Raw genomic sequence first — 7878 nt, forward strand, 5'->3', positions numbered from 1 at the left:
TTTAGACTATAGATTAAGTGGATTATTCCCAAAACTGAGTACTTTGTTTTTACAAAAACATATAACCATTGAATTTATTTTATGTAGTTTTTTGTTCCGTTTTTGTTTTCAGAACCTCAGATGAAATTCCATTTACCTACATTGTGTTTGGGTTGACGCAGGAATCTCAGCCACGGAGACCTTAAAACTAGGCTCTGAAATCAGTATTTGACTTTTGTATGATTTCTGATTGTCATGTTTTAACTAGACAGTTGAAACATTTCATTATACACAGCTCATTTTGTGCAAGTTCTTGAATCAAACTCATGTGACAGGATTTGCATGCAGCTGTTCAACCAGGTGGGCTACTCTGCCCGATGATAAGAGCTGCCCACCCACTCTATGACTGTGTGCATCGATCTGAAGACCTAAAGTTTTTCGATCACCTGAAAGAGTTGAACTTATTCCCCCGAATCAGATGTTCAACCAAGTGAGCTACTTGAACAGATACTTCTCAAGATCTACTCTGACTTTCTGATTGTATGCATTGTTCATGGGCCTCAAAGTATGTGCTCAAAAATTCACCAGCAAAATAAAATATTAACTCCAAAAAAGTCAAAGCAGGTCCCAGAATTCCTTGATTGTTTGTGGATTCGATGAGAATAAATCCAAACGTTAAAAGTTTTATAACCAAAGTCTTTAAAAACCAAAAACATCATAGCTGGTCTCAAGACTGAAATCTGGAACAAGTCTGACGGTATATTTAACGTTAAAATGCGGTCACATGGTGCAGTCAGGATACCTCCAAATGATTCATGCGTACATGTTCTTCCACAGACCAATATGAATGTTAAAATCTATAAAGTTTCACTTTTTGATTAAGTTGTAAGTATGTTGAGTAACTTTGTTCTTTAGTATATTCTGTTACTTCCCTTTGTGTCGAAACTTTGTGAAGAAAAAGTTTGTCTTGGCATAAATCCAAAATTATTTTTTCTTTTCTTCACAAGATGTCGCCATGCAAAGGAAAGTAAAAGTATTATTATAGGAGTATTAAAAAAAATTGTGTTGTCTGCTTTGAAACTTGTTACTAACTTTTTTCTCTGCTTTTTTGCAGATCTTTGTGCATAAAAATTGTACAAAGCAACAGTTCAGTATAAGAAGTGACTCATCACTTCGTATATTTAACTGTTGTTTTGTACAATGCAGAGGGGGACTGTAGTTCATTTTAGTGTTGTTTAGAGATAAAAGTTTAGTATAACCCCCTACGTATCTTTGTCCCGAGGGGCGGGGGGGCTGACGTTCCCCGGCATTATCACTCTTCATCCGCAACCTCTCGGGGCCGCCCCCGACTTCATGACCTTCATCTGCACACAGTACCACATCATGTTAATACACACAATCATGTTCATATACTCACCCTCAGCAATCTTTTCTGGGGTCCCTCCCGACTGTCATCTCCATCCGCAGCTCACTCTCTTTACCGACCGGGATCTGATACCACTTTGAAATAGGACACGACCGCACCTGAGGCCGTGTACGAACCCACCACGCCACCCGACGTACTTGCTTTAGTGAACGTTCCTTGTACATCAACCTGCACTTTGAATGTGGACAATATTTCGTGAAAACATTTAAGTTTCACGTCCGCACCATTAGCCGTCTAGACAGGGAAGTATAGTGTTCTCTCAGATGCGTTCCATTTGCGACTCATGCAAGACTTGAACTTGTGTGATCAAACTCATGTCTGGATTTGCATGCAGCAGTTTAACCAGGTGAGCTACTCTGGCTGATGGGTGGTACTGCCCACCCACTCTATGAGTGTGTGCATCGATCTGAAGACCTAAAGGTTTAGGTCTTAAGAGTAAAGTTCCTCTAACAGATGCAAGATTAGAACCCACGTGTATGTATCCTCAGTCCATCGCTTTACCTACTGAGCTCCTCGCCTTGAAGCTTTGGACCAGTTCTTCACAATTAAGTTCCTGTCGGCTTTCGAGAGGAGGCACTGCTACGTTTTCATTCAACATGTATGTGTTTTGTAGGATTTATGTAAATGAAAACACTGTTACGAAGTTTCTATTCAACACCTTTTTCAGAAATAAGTTTAAATGTATGTTTTGTTTGAAGCAAATCACATTAGTAAGGTGGAACTAAAGGGAAAAAATAATTTTGAATCTCAGTGAGGTAAATGTCAGATTTGTAGTTTTGAGATTGTTGGTTCGATTCCCAGCTTGTTAAGAGACATTTGAAGTCTATGACCTAAAGTATACAGTCTATGTTGGAAGGAAATAGAAGGTGGACTTAAGATCAATCAACTTAGACTGTTAAGTGTTGGCTCTGAAACTTTGAAGCGTGTGTTCCATCATGAATATTGACTGTGTCCTTTGGGTCCTTCACTTCAAATTTCTCTAAACAAGCAGGGGATTGAACCAACAACCTGAAGATTTCACAACAGTGAGATACCTCGCTGAGCTACTCAGCCAGACAATTACAGCTGTTTCTGAACTTCTACGTCTACTTCTTCACAAAACTCTCACACTCAAGCAAACTCAACACTTCAAAGAGTTAAGGAAGGTCAGTGGGTTATGGTCTGTATAGACTATCACAGCAGCAAGACCAGAAACAAAATAGACATCCAAATGATGTGAAGCCCAGACCAAAGCAAGGGCCTCCTTTTCAATGACTGAATAATTCAATTGATGTGAATTAAACTTTTGTGAAAAGAAACTAACAGGTCTATCAATGTTGAGTTCAGTGAGCCTCTGTCTTTGTTCACCGCAGTGTTGTTGGCCTTTTTGTTGTTGTTTTCTTCCCCTTGTCCATGTTAGTGTTCTTTATAATAGAAGGCCCAGATGGATTGCAGTTCATTCCATTGGTTCAAAAATGAAAGTTTTACATTTTGAGCATGTGTTTTGACTCATTTCTTTTCTTTGAAATAAACCAATGTAATGTACATGTTGTTGCTGTGAAGTATTCAGGCTCCTCCTGAGATTTTGTAATATATATTGATCTGATATACAATTGTTTTTAAGGCACTTATTATAAACTTAGAAATATCTTTGGACAGTGATTAATTCTCTATTTTTATTGTTTATTATTTTGGAATTTTCTCAAATTGTTTGGTCTATAAATGGTCAGGTGAAATTAGCCATCACAATATCTCGAAGTCCAAGGTGGGAACAGTTTTAAATGTCTAACCCCCCCACACACTTTCACGAACAGGTGCATTCTTTACATTTGTTCCTCATATTTGTATAATTTTGCCTTTCTTACGTTTTCTACTGTGTGTATGGTGTGTGAGTGTTAACCAGTCACTGTGATCACATTTAATCCTCACTTAGCTCCCCCTTGTGGTCAATGGGATTTACAGCTGACTTTGAAATGTGTAACGAAAAAAAATATCAAATTTGATAATATAGCAGAATAAACTCAAGTATGTTGCTGGTTGTTTGGACAGTTAAATAGTTTATGTTTCAGAAACAGACTTCACCCCTGTGGACTCATTCTTGGTACATTGCAAGTAGCCGCCCCCTTTTTTCCTCTATACCTTCCATTGGAATCCTCCACTTCCTGTTTGCCAGTAGTCACTTCCGCATGGAGCTGGTGAACGCAGAACAAATATTTGGTGAGTACATCTTCAACTTTGAATGTGTCGGTGCTGCTTTTTCACTGTTCACATGTGTTTGAAGGGGAACACCTGGTCCATGTGTTTGCTACTTGTGCTTCAGCCTGACTAGCATCAGGAGCTAAACACACCTGCTGCTAGTTGTTCAGCGATGGCAAGTTGTGTTGACAGTGGTGGAGGAAGTCAGATACAAACACACAGACTGAAGTTTACTCAAATAAAAGAAACACTTGCACAATAAGTCATTATTTGCTTTTAAATATATTTAAAGTATTAAAAGTAACACGAGGCTAGCAGCAACACTGAGACTGTTATGAATGAATGTGTTACCTGTCTGCTGTTGTTGGATCAGTGGACTAATCCAGCTGTCCTTTGAGGGATTTTGGCAAAACGATATAGAAATATAAACATGTAATGCAATGAATGATAAAAATGTAGTAGAGTAGAAATCAAGTATCCTTAAGTAAAGTACAGATACATGAAACTGTACAGTAACACAGTAAATGTACCGGTCAATGGCTACACTTGTGTCTGGTGCAGTAAGAAGTGGGAAGGCATAAAACCGCATCGTAAGGTATGCCATAAAAAACGGCATAGTATATAGTATGGCATAAAATGTGAAACAACGACATATTAGAGTATAGCATGAATTGTGGAGAAACAGCATGGTAAAGCATAGCATACAAAACTGCGTTTTTCAGTAAACTTTTAGCCACTTATTGTTTGTCTCTAAGACCTTTACCTGTGTATCATTTCTCCACTGTGACCCTCTCTCTTTCGTCTGATCTTGCAGTGCACATGATCTACGGACCTCGTCAACCCTCATTCGCAGTTCATCCGTCTTTGCCAGTGAGTCCACTCCATCCCTCAAATTCTCCTGTTCAGATGATCCGTTATACACTTGTCCTGCTTTTCATTTTCCTTTTCAATATCTTTACCATAATTTGAGCGGAATGATACTCAACCTAAAAGGCCTGAACCTTACACAGATCTTTTAAAAAAAAGAAAAAAATGTACCTGAGAAAGTATTGGCTTGTAGTATGACTTTTTTTTTTTTTAAATTTGTGCCTTTAAGCATATGCAGATTAGTGTCTGTCCGTGTCTTGTAATGTACTTTTAGGTGTATTTTTCTTTTCTTTTTTTTTTTAATGAGGCCAAGTCAGGTTATTTGGTAAATAGAAGTAAAACCACTCTTATGTGTGTAGCTTGGTGGTACAGTGGTAAAGTTGTTGATGCCAGTGTGAAAGGTTGACAGTTCAATTCCTGTTCAAGCCAAGGATAGCATTTTCCAATTTTTTTGTGTTATTTTTGCTTTTTGGGGGGTTTGTGTTTTTTTAACTGATCTTTTAAATTTTTTAAAATTTTTTAGTTAAAGCATATTGATTTTTTTTGTTTTTATTGAATTCACATATCTTTTATTTTATAATTTGTTTTATATTAGTATTGTTATTTTCAATTTTTTTTTTTTTTACCTCTCACGGCACACTGTCACCGTGCTAACCAGCGAATCCAATGTTTCTCCGAGGCTAGTAGGGAGTCTCACAAGTGAATGTCACTTCACATTACCACAGACACATTATTTCCTCCTTCTGTCCACTGACGGGAACCCCATGCGGTTGAGGAAATTCCATGTCCGTGTTTCCTGTTTGAGTCCGCTCTCAGTTTTGAACCTTGGGTCTCTCACACCAGAGCCTCGCGTCTTACCGCTCGACCACCATCTTTCACATAGAACTTGGTCTAGTTTGTTTTCATGAACATCGGACATTCAAGAGGACAAATTGTAAAATTGCAAAAGGTAGGAGTCGAACTATCAACCTTAATATCGCCATACCTGTATCATTGCCTTTACACCACGGAATGGATACATTTAACTTTGTTTTTTCTCATCCATGAAACAGCAGCAGACATTTAAAAGGACAACTTGCAAAAGGTGGACATCGAGCCATGGGCCTTAATATGTTCATACCTGTATCATTGCCTCTACACCACGGAATGAGAACACAAATGCAAAGGATTTACCTGAGATTTGTATGATTTGTTTTGTGTGAATGATTTCATAAAACTGTCACTGGTTGTATTTGATCGGTCAACCTTTCGCATAAGAGCCTAAAATCTTACCACTTCACCACCGTCTTTCTGGGAAAACTTTGGTCCAGTTCTTCACATTTAACTTGCTGTCGGCTTTCGAGAGGAAGAACTGCTAAAGTTTTCAGTCAACTTGTTTGTGTTTTGTAGGATTTATGTAAATGAAAACACTGCCACAAAGTTTCTGTTCAACATCTTTTCTCAGAAATAAGTTTAAATGTATGTTTTGTTTCAACCAAATCACAAAGATGGTGGGTTTTGATCTGTCAACCTTTCGCATGTGAGCCTAAAATTTTACCACTTCACCAGCATCTTACTCAGACTCTATGCCTCAGTTTTTTCAGATTTAATTTGCTGTTGGCTTTCAAGAGGACGAACTGCTAAAGTTTTCAGTCAACTTGTTTGTGTTTTGTTGGATTTATGTAAATGAAAACAATGTTACAAAGTTCATGTTCAACATCTTCACTCAGAAATAAGTATAAATGTATGTTTGGTTTGAATCCCAAAGGGAGATTGGACTTGACCTGACAACCATTGACACAAGAGTCTTAAAATCTTTCCACTGCACCACCGTCCGACTCAACAATCACAAGCCCAATTTTTTCACATTTAATTTGCTGTCGGCTTTCGAGAGGACAAATTGCTAAAGTTTTAAGTCAACTTGTTTCATAGGAGAATAGGGGTTCTTAAATTCTCCTGTTCAGATGATCTGTTATACACTTGTCCTGCTTTTCATTTTTTTCTTTTCAATATCTTTCCCATAATTTGAGCGGAATGATACTCAACCTAAAAGCCCTGAACCTTACACAGATCTTTTTAAAAAAAAGAAAGAAATGTACCTGAGAAAGTAATGGCTTGTAGTATGACACATATATTTTTAATTTGTGCTTTTAAGCATATGCAGATTAGTGTCTGTCCAAGTCTTGTAATGTACTTTTAGGTATATTTTTCTATATATAATTTATATACTATTTAATCGGGACACATTTGTTGAATAGAAGTGAAACCAATTTATACATGTGTAGCCTGGTGACGCAGTGGAAAAGGCAGTCAGATCAATCCCTGTTCAAGACAAGTCATTGCAATGCTATAGGATAGGGTTTTCCAATAACCAGCTTTTTGGCAGGGGTTTGAGTTTTCTTTACTTTTTTCTATACCCTTCATCTAATGTCGCACTGCCACGCTAGCCAGTGTATCCAACGTTTCTCGGAGTCTTGTGGGGAATCTCACAAGTGAATATCTCTTCACAATCACCACACAGATTTTTTCCTGCTTTTCTCGATCCATTGACTGGAATGCCGTGAACTTCAGGGATCTCATTCGTTCATGTTTGAATCTCTCTCAGTTTTGAACCCTGGGTCTCTTGCACCAGAGCCTCACGTCTCACCGCTCGACCACCATCTTTCACACTGAACCTGGTCCTGTTTGTTCTCATCATCACGGACATACAAGAGGGCAAATTGTAAAATTGTTAAAGGTAGGAATTGAACCATGGACCTTAATATGTATATATCTGTAACGTTGCCTCTACGCCACAGAATGGAAACATTTGATTTTGTTTTTTCTCATAAATGAAGCAGCAGCAGACATTTAAGAGGACAAATTGTAAAAATGTTGAAGGTGGGAATCGAACCATGGACCTTAATATGTCCATACCTGTATGTTTTTGCCTTTGCGCCACTGAACTAGTACACATATGTGAATTACTTACCTAAGATCTGTATCTTTTGTTTTGTTGAATGATTTCACAAAAACATCACAAATGGGACTTGATCCATCAACATTTTGCAGAAGAGTCCAAATTCTTACCACTGTTCTACCATCTTACTCAGGAAAGGTCCAATTTCTTCAGATTCAAATTGCTGTCAGCTTTTAGAGGACAAACTGCTAAAGTTTTCAGTCAACTTGTTTGTGTTTTGTAGGATTTATGTAAATGAAAACAATGCTATAAAGTTTCTGTTCAACATCTTCACTCAGAAATAAGTTTAAATGTATGTTTCGTGTGAATCAAATCCCAAAATGGAGTTGAGATTTGATCTGACAACCTTTCATTCAACTGTCTTAAACCTTTCCACTGTCCCACCGTCTTCCTGGGAGAGATATAGTCCAGTTCTTCACATTTAACTTGCTGTCGGCTTTGGAGAGGACAACCCGCTCAAAGTTTTCAGTCAACTTGTTTGTGTTTTGTAGGA

At 37.9% G+C, this 7878-nt stretch overlaps 1 long non-coding RNA gene across 1 annotated transcript; it reads left to right on the top strand.

Annotated features, from left to right (window-relative positions):
* Positions 1–288: 288 nt before the first annotated feature.
* LOC118304201 lies at positions 289–7467 on the top strand. The gene is made up of 2 exons (XR_007031739.1): positions 289–3601; positions 4395–7467. It is a non-coding gene; the product is annotated as an uncharacterized LOC118304201 (long non-coding RNA).
* The last annotated feature ends 411 nt before the right edge of the window (positions 7468–7878 follow it).

Source organism: Scophthalmus maximus, chromosome 1, assembly GCF_022379125.1.
Source record: "Scophthalmus maximus strain ysfricsl-2021 chromosome 1, ASM2237912v1, whole genome shotgun sequence".
NCBI classification, from domain to species: domain Eukaryota; kingdom Metazoa; phylum Chordata; class Actinopteri; order Pleuronectiformes; family Scophthalmidae; genus Scophthalmus; species Scophthalmus maximus.